Source organism: Medicago truncatula, chromosome 7 (assembly GCF_003473485.1).
Source record: "Medicago truncatula cultivar Jemalong A17 chromosome 7, MtrunA17r5.0-ANR, whole genome shotgun sequence".
Classification (NCBI taxonomy): Eukaryota; Viridiplantae; Streptophyta; class Magnoliopsida; order Fabales; family Fabaceae; genus Medicago; species Medicago truncatula.
Window position 1 is genome coordinate 44,571,491 of NC_053048.1, and position 13,282 is coordinate 44,584,772.

Consider the following 13,282-nt stretch of genomic DNA (forward strand, 5'->3'; position numbering starts at 1 on the left):
ATAAAATGATAAAAGATTATTGCTGTATAGTGTGATTCTTGCCTCGTGTGGAAATGCATGTCTTATTTTTATTCAACAACAACAAATTCAAAAGGAAGATAGATACACTTTGCACCCCATTATCATTGGTCTCTAAGACCCCAAGATTCTCTATGTCTCTCCACACGTTCAAGGGATTAATCTCAAAGGTTATAAAGATCTTTTTCTTTTCTTTTCTGTGGTACACCAAATTTCGTGTATAAGTATCCCGTGTTACATTATTTTATACATAAGTATTTCTATATTTTTTTTTGTCTCAAAATGTTAAATGAGTTGGGTTCCAGGAAAAGGATTAGGGCAGTCATATGTCACTTTACATCGTTAGTGTCTTAATTGTCATTAACCACAAAAATGTATGGAGTATCTCATTAACCAATTAAGAGTCTCATTAACCACAAAAATGCATGTATGCATACATTTTTTTTAAATAGATTTTTCTTCTATCATTCAAATTGATCATAGTTTTACTTCGTGTGATTTAGAAGTAACTATGAGACATTGGTAGCAAACAGCTGGAAGTTTATCTTTTTGCTGTTTTAATTTATAAATTTGTATGCGTATAAAAAATTATAGATTTGTTTATAACCTATGCTTATTGCGCAAGAAAATTCTTAGATAATATTGTAGTGGATCTTTTGCTATTTTAACTATATTTATTTAGGGAGCTTCTATGGTGCAGTCAGTAAATTGACTTTTTTGAAAAAGTTAATTTTGATCTTAATGTTTAATTCATTTTTAAATTGTTGATTATTGATTAATGATCAATAGTAATTCATCTAGTAATGTTTGCAACATCTTGGACTTACAGATACTATTTTATCGTTGACATCTTTAACATGCAAACATAGTTGATGATATTATGTGATAGTCTTAAGTGGTACACTTTGTGGGATGTTACACTTAAAATAAGATATGATAAAATTAGATTAAGTGTAGTCTTATTAATCTGATGATACTATGGAGACTGAACTTTTGATGTCACTATACAAACACACTGATGTATTATTCTCACGACTTCACCATAGAATTTTCCATTTATAAAATATGTTTCCTTTATGCTATCACAGTGAAACTAATATATATGGAGTATTCAGAATTGAGTCCTTATATTTTTATTTTTCCTCCAAATAGTTTTTTTTTTTACAAAAGTTATATCAATATGTCACTTTTTTTTTTAAAATGGTCTCTTATTTTTGCAAAGTTTTTTTGGGTCAAATAACTTCGTGACTAGAATTCACTTTTTAAGATAAATAAATGAGGTTTTGATGTTCGTACTTCAACCCTACATATTACAATTCATTATCCCTAGTTGATAGCTATACTCATGCTGACCATATTTTCATATAATACTTTTCAAACACAATCTAAGCCAAAAAGACCATACTGAAGTCTAAACCCTGACATAGTGGATATAGATAAATTCATTGGAGTTACATTTGAAACTAAAAAAATCTGATAAATCACTATTTGAGCCAATAATTTTTCTATTGTGATGCATATATACTTTATCTTACTCATCTTGTAAAGGGGTGTATTTTCAGAATGGAAAATTCTATGATGAAATTATAAAAATGATTTTTTTATGAAGTTAACACTATAGCATAAAAAAATGTAGTGAGTAACACCCCATTGTTTGTACAGATTCAGTCCCCATAGTATCATCAATTTATCAGATTAACAAGACTACACTTAATTTAATTTTATCCTACCTTGTTTTAAGTGTAACACCCCACAAAGTGTAACACTTAAGACTATCATATAATATCATCAACTCTGTTTGCATGTTAAATCATCAACTCTATTTGCATGTTAAAGATGCCAACGATAAAATAGTATCTGTAAGTCCAAGATGTTGCAAGCATTACCAGATGAATTACTATTGATCATTAATTAGTAATCAACAATTTACAAATGAATCAAACATTAAAATCAAGATTAGTTTTTCCAAAAAAGTCAATTTCCTGACTGCACCATAAAAGCTCCCTTTCAGAATATAGAACCTTAGACCTACAATTACTATCTAATCACAAAATTTGACAAAAAAAAAGAGTCGGTCAAACTTCCGGCTCTGATTTTAGAGTTAGGTCAAGAGGATATGAAAGATTAATAAACTGAGTTTTGAGCAACTAAATAAGTGGAATTAAACATCGCATCTTAACTAAATTTTAAGTTATTAGATATATGAGTCATCTCATTTATATATTGTTCAACCTCAACTGCTTAATCTAATATGAGATTTCTAACTCACAATTGATACATCAACAAATAATATTTGCACTTTCATTTGCAATTTAACTGTTTACTCTCGAAAAATCATTCTCCCATCTACGGATTAAATATCTAAAATGAATAAAAGATATAAGTCCTAAAAAATACTAAGGCCCCGTTTGGGTTGACTTATTTTGAGCTTATGTGGGCTTATCTACTCTCATAAGCCTTTTTAAAGGTGTTTGGGTAAATAAATAAAAATAGCTTATGTGGGCTTATGTAACCTTCTTCGATTATTTCTTGATCCACTTTTTCAAAACATATATTTTAATTATAATTTTTTTTATGGAATATTTTAATTATAATGTTAGTTATCTTTGGCGGTGCATGAGTAACAAAATTGCTATATACTTATCTTACTAAAGTAACACACGTAACTAAGATTTTTTTTTTTTTTTGAAGATTTTTATTATTTTTTTGTTACGTAACAAAATGAAACTAAGTAAAAAAACAAATTTAACTTGTCTTTTTTTGGTAACAAACTGTACACTAATATCTATATATATGATAAGTTTATTTACACCTCTAATGTTAATTTTGTCTTATATGAATATTGATATTTTTTTTAAGGACAAATATTGATTATACTATATATATATATATATATATATATATATATAGGGATAGGATCAAATGACAACATGGTGTCAAAATTAGTTTGACACCAAATCTTATCCATTCATTTCATTTAATCCAAAGGCTTAAAACTATCACCAAATTAATTAACATACATCAAATACTCTCTATCACCTAATTAAGAAACATATCTATCATCATTAATTCATAATCAAACAATACCTTCTTGTTTTTGGTAGATTCAAACCCTTTTTATTTTCCCCTAATTTTTTTCTTTTGGCCATAAGCACAAACTCAAACTTTATAATTTTTATAAAATCATGATAAATCTTAATTCAGTTAATTATGAGACACAACGAGTCCTATAAAAAAAATTAGACCTATGAGTGACAAAATAATTTAATTAGCATGAACAATTCAATAATCATTTGTCGAGCTTGTTGATTTTTTTTAATACAATTTAATTAATTATTAAAAAAATATGAGTATATGAGATAAAGACAAAGAAATATTATTGATGGTGATGATGACTCAAACAACCATAGGTATATGAGTTCAACCATTCATTTTATAAAAAAGTTTAGAAAAGAAGTTTGAGTATGATTATAGAAATCTGGGAAAATTTATAAATTTGGGGAAATAAAAAAGAGGAACAAATAAATTTGGGGAAATAAAAATGGAATGTTTGATTATAAATTAATAATGATAGTTATTTTTCTTAATTAGGTGATAGAGAGTATTTGGTGTATATTAATTAATTTGGTGATAGTTTTAAGCCTTTGGATTAAATAAAATGAATGGATGAGATTTGGTGTCAAACTAATTTTGACACCATAGTGTCATTTGATCCTAACCCATATATATATATATATATATATATATATATATATATATATATATATAGAGTCAGGATCCATTGACACCAGGTATCAACGGATTCGTTAACACCAAATTTCAACCATCAATTTTTTTAATCCAAAGTTGTAATTGTTTCTTAAATTAACTCAGGTGAGCCTTCACCATATAGTTGTCACATATTTTTATATGGCATCTTGTTTATGATTTGCTTATGGCTATAAAATATTGGTGAAGTTAAAGACAACTGGGTATGAATAAATAATAAAGAATCACTAATCCAATTAGAAGGCTTATATAGGTCTTTTATTCAGTCTTGTACATTTCCTAGTTTTACACATTAAGATATTCCTAACTATCTATCTAGTGCGTGTGTGTCTTGGTCTCACTCATGATATTGAGTTTGGAATTTTTACTAATGTAAGATTTAGCTTGTGCAGCAACCATGGTTACATGAATAGTTGGTTCCTAGAGGATTGTTTTAAGAGGTAATTGTGTTAGTTGTGTTGAATTTTTACAGAATTTCCTGCTGGCTCTGTTCTTAGCTTTCTGTTTGATCTTGGGCGTTACGTGTATGGGCGGCGCTTTCTCCTGCTGGCTCTGTTCTTAGCTTTCTGTTTGGTCTTGGACGTTACGCGTATGGGCGACGCTTTTGTATTGTTCTCGCTGCTAGCGTTTGCACGTCTTGTGCAAGCTTGGTATCTAATAAATTTGTTGATTTACACAAAAAAATAGTTTATTTTATTAGTTTTCTGGATTGTATGAATATTATTGAAATATTTATGATTTTGTACGAAAACTCTATAAAGTATATGAAAAAAAAAAGGTGTGAAGTACATTACTGGCGGAAATTTCCGTCAATAAAGCAAATTTGCGTAATCATTACTGGCGGAATTTTCCATCAGTAATGAAGAGGTGGTTTTGACAAAACATTGTTGAGGGATTATTCCGTCTGTAATTACTGGCGGATTGTTCGGTCAGTAATTACTGAGGGAATAATCCCTCAGTAATATTTCGTCAGAACACCCACAACATTACTGAGGGAAAATTCCGCCAGTAACATTATTGACGCCAATATTACTGAGGGATCGTTTTCGTCAACAAACTCACCAGTAATGTGTACTACTGAGGGATATGATACACTACTGAGAGATTAATTCTGCCAATAATAACCAAAATTCAATGTATTTATTTTTTAATATTTTAATTTATGGTTAACTATGTTCTGGATCCTTGTAAATATTCAAACTTTTGGTTTTAGTCTCCAATAAAATTTCACCGACAATTTTGATCTCTATTTTTTTTTTTTGTACAAAAGAGGGCAAAATCTCATTGATCTCTACTTTTATGAATCCCAAAAATAAGAGGAAGGTGGAAAAAAATGCAAGTAAGAATATATAAAATTTTACAACGTACCGTAGGCTAGTTATAGTTAAATATAAAGCATTTATTTTAAGAAATATATATAAAGCGTTCATTAAAAAATAAAATAAAGCATGACAATTTTTTTTTTCAAAGGAGAAAACGTGGCAGTAGTTTTATTAAAAAATAAGCTATGAACTTGGCCGTTATTTTTTAAGCCATGAACGTGTTGTTTTATTAAAAAATAATTAAATTAAATTAATAGGGTTAAAATTGGAAGAAAATATAAAAACTACCAACTATAAGCTCAACAGCTACTTGAAATAGCTTCTCAAAAAACGCTATAAGCTAGTGAAAAAAGCTTTTTTACCAGACACATCTTATTATATCAAAACAAGGTTATAAGCTAGTCCAACAAGCTATAAGGTAGCTTATTCGTGTTACGAAACACAGCCATGATGGGTTGAATTTGATGTGAAATTTTAATTGTTACAAGCCATATAGTGTAAATTAATTAAGATTGTATACCTAAATATAATTAAATAAAAATTAAAAGTTACCTTATTAAAATGGATTTTTTTTATAGAAAAATTGACTCATTTATTTGACATTTAATGTTACATTTGTATATTACATTTTGATTGGTTGATATCTTAAAAGAGTAAATACCCTCTAAACAAGAGAGGGTCTCTAGGCCTCACCGTCATGTTAACTTGTGCCGTAAGGGCAGATGTTAAGTAACTCAGAAATAGAAACATTCCCTTAAATTTTGTGCATTCAATTAATCAAAAGTAAAAAAATTAAATTCAAATGCATTTATTACAACAAATCATTTTCACTTTTGGCTCATTAACTTATGCTTTAAGGGTACAAGTTGACATTTCCCTTAATTAAATACTGAATCATGCAAAGATTAGGGGGGAGACAAAGAAGAGCCTTACTATGAAGAAGTAGATGAGAAGTCCCTCTCAAAGGGAACAAGCTCAAAAGTGTCACTAATCTATCTTAATATGGACAATGGAAGATGTCCCAATTTTGCAATCATGGGCCATAACAAATAATCCACCACAAATTTGATTCCTTCAATTCATATCTTCCCCTAATATTATCCCTCCCCCGCACCACATATATATAGGAGAGTACCATTCACATCAAATACTCAACTTAGAGTTAAGAATATATCACTCTCACCTACCAAATCATAAACATTTTTTAACTTGCAAATGGCAGGTATAAGTAGTATTTTCTCATTCTCATCCATGAGAGGATCTTCTTCTTCTTCTTCCAAGCTTCGACCATGGCGAAAATGTTCGAAGCACATTCGGCAGCAAAAGACACGGCTTTACATTATTTGGAGATGCACTGTCTTACTCTTGTGCTGGCATGAGTAAACAAGCAATGTATGTGTCATGTTCTTGGCGCCACTGCATATATATAGTTAGTCATGTGTTGATTAACCTTACCTTAATTACCAAATTAGACTCAATAAAATAAATTTACAAATAGATGGCTTCTTTTGTTCTTGTGATGGAGTTAGATGAAGCAGGGGGAACCCTTTTGAATGTGTAAATTACAAACTATATTTTAGTATCATGTTTAAGATACCTAATCTAAACTAAGTTTATCAATCGATGCTCAGCCTCATGCCTCAGTTTGATTCATTATTATACCGATGTGGACAATCTTTTTTGTAAAGTTCACTCGTTTCTTCTTTTACTTCTATGATAAATAAATTGAAGTAAATGTAACTTCTAGAGATTAATTATTGTGATCATGGGAAACTTTTGTTGCCTTGTGAGTTTGACATAACTTGTTCCCTATTATTATAAGCAACAACCAAATTATGTTTAAATGATGGAATATATATATATTGTATTGAATGAATATTTGTTTGTCCATAAAAGAAGTGGTATACCCATTTGTTATTTCCTTTCAATTTCCTACAACTTTTGGGAGATGTCTAATTTCCAACAACTTGAATATTTTAGTGCATTGATAGTTATTTGTTGGGCAATCTAAAAATCTACATCTTACCTTTGAGTAATGACATGCTAAAAGAGGGGAATTCAAATCATGATATGCCAATTGTTCTATTAATTTGAAATGACAATTTGGGAGATGTCTATTTTTATATTCAAGTGATTAGAGCTCAAGATTAGACTTAATAGAAATTAAGTTTTGCCAAACAACATGTTTGTAATGAACTCGACCAAAGAAAAGTATTTTGATTAGACCAATAAATTTTAACTAAATGTAAATTTTAATAATTAATCAAGTTAGAAGTTTCACCATAAAATAAAATTAATCTCTACACATAAAATGTTTTATAAAGAAGAGAGATTTGAACACTTTTAATATATGCAGATGGTAGAGATATTGCATAATATATGTAGGGACTGGAGTTCGAATCACGAACATCTCACTTCTCCACATTTAAAATGTGTGAGCTCCAACAACTAAGATACTAAAAAAAATTATGTTCGATAATGCCGTGTTGAGTTGATCAGCAGAAAATGGCATGCAACTAAAAAGAAAGGGCTCTCTAGGTTTATAGCCTTTGAGCATCTTCTAGAACCACCCTACGCAAGGGCATAACAACTAGTCTAAAAAAGAGGAAAGACAACCTGCTGTTTGGTCATAATCCTAGGATTGGAGCAACCAAATCCACATGATGAGGACCACGTTGCCCTTATATTCTCCTCAACTGGTGTTTCCCTTCTGTCCTTTTCATCATTATTTTTTTAGTTTAATTGTTATGCGTCGACCGTTAAAACTTTTTTACATATGTATTTAATCGAGTAAATAGTCAATTTTCTCTCTGAAATTATAGTTTTTGCCAATTACTCCTTTGAAATTAACAAAACTTCAACTACCCTCATGAAATTGCATAACGTTAATCAATTTACCCCATCCGTCAAATTTTTCTGTTAACTGTTTACGATTATGATCAAATACCCCCCTGAAATTTTGCACTTATGTGCAAAATGCCCCCTAAACTTGAAAATTCTTTATTTTTTTTATGCTTGACTCAAAAGATATTAAAAGCAAACAAATTAACAATTATTGATCATATAAATATGTATGGAATGTATGTTTATGCAGCTATTGGTCATATAAATCTTTATGGAAGGTATGTTACTCTCATGCATGTGTTTTAAATATATACATATATAAAAGACTTTTTTTTTACACAAGTTGGTAATTATGTTAGAGTATGCAGTCATAAAGTACACAAGTCTTTGATAATTGTGTGTCCATAGGTTAATATCTATAGAAGGAAGAAGAAACATGGTTTGTTAATAAATATGAAATATGAATGAAAAGACTGCACATGACAAAACCATGATTTCTTTGGCATATATTCATTCATTTTCTTGTGAATAGAATTTTTATGACAATAGGTACAATATACTGCTTGAAGAACTAAATGTGTGATTTTTGGTAAGAAAAAAAATCTAAATTTTTAAGTTTAGGGGGCATTTTGCACATAAGTGCAAAATTTCAAGGGGGTATTTGATCATAACCGTAAACAGTTAACAGAAAAATTTGACGGAGGGGTAAATTGATTAACGTTATGTAATTTCAAGGGGGTAATTGAAGTTTTGTTAATTTCGGAGGGTAATTGACGAAACTTACAATTTCAAAGGGGAAATTGACTATTTACTCGTATTTAATCAAATCAGGTTGTATAGATTTTTGTCAAGATATTTTGGAAACTATGTTATAAAAGTGGCATTGTAAAGCAATTTGATTAGATGATTAGATGCATGTGTAAAAATGTTTTACGTAAGTGCAATATTTTTCCCTCTATTTATAAAAAATGAAGTTTTGGTTTTCATATTTTAAAAATTAGTTTTCTTCTCTATTTAACTTTTGTTTTCCTTTATTTTGATCTCTCATCTCATTTTTGGGTCGTTTTTTAATAACATGACTTATTCATTTATGACATGTCAACAATTATTTTTTATATATTGACATGGATATTTAGCGTAGTCTAACGATCTTGTAGAACCTTAACTCAGATCCTTGAGTGATGATGTTGAATGACCTTTAAGTATGACAATTTCGACAACAACAACTTTTTTCTTCACACGAATGGGGTTATGTACATGCACCCACTCAGACGGTCAAATCAGAAAGTGTCGTGGAATAATTTATCAATGCAAATACATACTTTTTTGACTTATGCTCTCTCCACTCCAAAATACATATATTACTTACGTGATGCATTCCTAAACTTTATTCTGGCGAAGTTTAGAATTTTCGTTCATATTTACAAACTAAAAACACATAGTATAGAAAATAAAAATAGTTAATACTATCACAAAATAATTGTGGTCAAAAGTTGCATTCAGTTTTTTTTTTTTTTGTATTGTCAAATACCATAAATTTATACTTTGAAAGAGCATTTTGATGGTTGTTAATGCTTCAGATATTTTTAAACATGGTGGTCCACAGAGGAGTACTTATCACGTAGAACCCACCCCATTTTGTGAAGTTTGAGGTCTTCGATTCACAGGGAAAAGTTTCTCAACATATATGATTTTGGCAAGCTGGGTACACGTGATTGTGGACACTATTGCTGGCATTAAGTCTCAATAACAAAAGATACTTACATATCTTTCTAATGTTCGGCTAACGTTAACAAATATATTTACATATCTTTTATTAAAGGATTAATTAAGTTTTTAGTCCCTATAAATATTCACAGTTTTGTTTTTAATCCCTACAAAATAAAATCACACTTTTTAGTCCCTGTGACATTTTCCTTAAGCATTTTAGGGACTAAAAATGTTGATGGAAATTTTTTATAGAGATTAAAAATGCAGACGGAAAATTTTATAGGGACTAAAAACACTAACGGAAAATTTTGTAGGGACTAAAAAGTGTGATTTATTTTTATATAGACTAAAAACAAAATTGCAGATATTTATAGGGACCAAAAACTTAATTAACCCTTCATTAAAAAGGTTGTATTTCTACATCGACAACAAACACGGATGCAATGTGGAGGTATTAATGGGTCAGCCAACCTCATTTGCTTACTATATTTTTAACAAATACTTAGATACAGGGGCGGTTCCCTTCAATAGGATGGGTTAGCCCTTGCTACCCAAAAAAAAATTATTCTTTAATTGATTAGTATCTATTTGTATCTAGCTATCCCAAATAAATTTGGTTGTCGAAAATGAAAAAATTACTACATCATTGATAGATTAATTTGTATTGGTTTGATACTTTTAGTCTCAATAACAACTATAGAGAAAAAAAATTCAACAACATAAGTTAGAAACAAATGAAATGGATAATAAGTTCTTACAAATAACCTATTGTTTACGTTGAAAAGACATTAACAATCTTTTTATTTAACAATCAATTATGAATAAAATCGGCTTCTTAAAACATGTTTTGCCCAACCTTTTTTAACATCTGTTGTCAATTTTTATTTCATTTGTTGTTGCTTGAATTTACATTTCATATAAATAAGAATTATTGTGATTTTTACAAATTGTTATGTTTTGGATTAAATTTGTTTTTTTGTATCAAACCAATTTGATACTTTTATTCTTATATAAATTAATGCAAGACTAAAAACACTTCTTTTTCTTTTTTTGTTGGCAAAATTTTAAGATGAGATAGAAATTGAATAATTTTTTTTAAGGTCTAAACCTATAAAATTTTAATTTATGGAACTAAAACTATATTTTATCCTTAAATTTTATATACAGGTTTTAAAAATATTTTATTTTTGTTTATATTTAGCCCCCGCATAGAATTTTCTCTAGCTTCGCCGCTGCTTAGATATGTATGCAACGTCATTTCACTTATTTGATATGGTTGTCTGCATGTAGTGCATTTATAACACTACAACGAACTATATAAATAAGAATAATACATATGAATGTTCTAAATGCATCAATTAAGCAACCAAAAGAAATAACTTTGTATAGAAAAGTATTAAAATTATTACATTGATAAAAATAATGTTGACTCCATTTATAAATATTTTGGATCAATCTCTAATCGACAATAGAAGCCGAATCAACGACTTACATTCGAGTCTCTTTACCATGTGAGTCAATCTTAGTCGGTTATTTTTCTTCAACAAGAACAAATATGAGACCCCAAGGTTCTTCATGTCTTTCCACACGTTCATGGGAATTGGTATCTCAAAAGTTATGAAGATCATTTTGTTTTTCAGTTGTCTAGTACACCAAATTTCTTGTGGAAGTATCCCATTTTTAACTACGATAATATGAAGATCGTTTTTCTATTTTTACTTTTGATTTTTGAAATAGTTTGATTATATAGTTCACACATTAAATACGGAAAATGGAGTAAGACAAATTCATCAAATGTCCGGGTAGTCTTTTCTAGTATGAATTTGATATATCCTTGCGCGTAGAAATTAATCCCTACAACTAAATATGATCGTAATGGATGGTAAAAATTCTCTTTCAAAAACTTATTTATGTTGCAATTACGAGACATTTACATCACTATGAAGACATTTTATATTTCATTCTATAGTTATAATAATGATGACTACACGAATGCTTAATGACAATAATTTTGTATTGTCATTTTATATTTCATTCTAATTTTTTCTTGATTTGTGTTTTAAAAAAAATGATAGTTATTAATTAGGGTACATGGGATTGTCAAAAAATTAATAATTAGGGTACAGTGTCTCTATTATTTTATCTCTTTTTTAAATCATAGTCGTCATAACTTTTCTTCTTCTTGATATACTAAAGAGGGGTGATTTATGGTTAATTTTGACCCGAAATCATCCCACCAAATTGTTTTTCTTTCTCTTTTCGTTTGTTTTTGTGATTTCGTCGTCTAGCACAACTATGTTTATTTTGATTTCTCATCTGTGTGTCGTGTATTTTTTTTATTTTCCGTCTTAGTGCAATGTTTATTTGATTCAGGTTGAAAGATTAATTTTGATCAAGTGCAGATTCAATCAATAACATTTACGTCGTCAACGTTGCAAATCCGAAAACATGAGTATTTCGGTGGTGTGAATATAGTCATATTTGTAGGCATATATACTCTTTTGTTTTATGTTATTTACATGGATGTTGTGAGTTTGTTCGCATATTCATCTTTTTTATTTTTCTTAACTTTGAATTTGTATTGTATCAATGTGCTCGGTCAATTTAAATGAATGAATATCGTTTATTTTTTTAAAAAAAAAATTAGGGTACATAGGGGAGTAATTAATTTTAGTTAAATGGTGAATGATACATAGATTAGGGGGGACAAGTAAGACCCTTAGCATGAAGTAGAAGGGGATGAGAAGTCCCTCTCAAGGGGAACAAGCTCAAAGGTGTCACCAATCTATCTTAATATGGACAATGGAACATGTCCCATCCTTGCAACCATGGGCCATAACAAATAATCCACCACAAATTTGATTCCTTCAATTCAAATCTTCCCCCTATTATTCCCCACACTCACACATATATATAGTAGAGTACCATTCACAACAAATACTCAACTTAAGAGTACCATTCACATCAAATACTCATATTTTCATTTTTGAACTTGCAAATCATAACCATTTTGAACTTGCAAATGGCAGGTATAGGTAGTATATTCTCATTTTCATCAGTGAGAGGATCTTCTTCTTCCAAGCTTCGACCATGGCGAAAATGTTCGAAGCACATTAGGCAGCAGAAGACACGGCTTTACATTATTTGGAGATGCACTGTCTTACTCTTGTGCTGGCATGAGTAACCAATGTATGTTTCATGTTCATGGTGCCACTGCATATCTATAGTTGGTACCTTAATTAACAAATTAGACGCGATAATATTAATTACTAATGGCTAGCTTTTATCGTAAGTTATCACTAGTTTTTTTTTCTTCTTTTTCCTACGTAATACACACTTTAAGTTAGGTTTAGTTAGTTTGGTTTGTGATGCATGTAAGCTAAGTATATTAATTGTATGCTCATTGCTCAGCCTCATGCCTCAGTTGATCCATTATTATACTGATGTGCACAAGCTTTTTTTGAAAAGGTCACTCTTTTCTTTTTTTACTTTTATGCTAAATAAATTGAAGCAAATGAAAGTTCTAGAGAGATTCATTATTGTGATCATGGGAAACTTTATTTCCTTGTGAGTTTGACATAACTTTGTTCCCTATTATTATGAGCAACAACCAGATTGTG